This window comes from Alligator sinensis, unplaced genomic scaffold, assembly GCF_000455745.1.
Source record: "Alligator sinensis unplaced genomic scaffold, ASM45574v1 scaffold1744_1, whole genome shotgun sequence".
Lineage (NCBI taxonomy): Eukaryota > Metazoa > Chordata > Crocodylia > Alligatoridae > Alligator > Alligator sinensis.
Genome location: NW_005843554.1, coordinates 56,278 through 56,753, shown reverse-complemented (window position 1 = coordinate 56,753; position 476 = coordinate 56,278).

The following is a 476-nucleotide window of genomic DNA, read 5'->3' as shown; positions in this document are numbered from 1 at the left end:
GGCCGGGGCGACTGGCGGTCGGTGGCGGACACCCGAAACTTGTGCTCCGGGCCTGGAAACGCCCTGATCGCGGCCTCAGGAGAGTCCCCGGGGGCACAGAGCTGTTTTGGGGCAATATGAAGCAGGTTGTGTTCCGTTATCGCAGCCTGATCTCAGCCCTGAGCGGGGCCTGAGACGGGGGAAACTGAGGCACGGCCCGGGGAGTTGGGGGCTCCTTAGGGTCCCGTTGGGGGCGGGGGCTGGCTCCAAGGGGGGAGGGGTGGGAGGAGCCCAGCTGCAGCCCGCACCCCCCCAGCTTCTGTCCTGACTGCAGCCCCTCCCCCGGCCCTGACGCACCAGGCCCGGATTCCTGGGATCTCCGCCCCTTCCTCCCGGCTCAGCCAATAGGAGCAGGGGAGCGGAGGGGAAAGGGCTGCACCCCCGACCAATCAGAGAGCGGGCCTGGAGTCCTGGGTCCCCTCCTGCCCGGGGGGGCG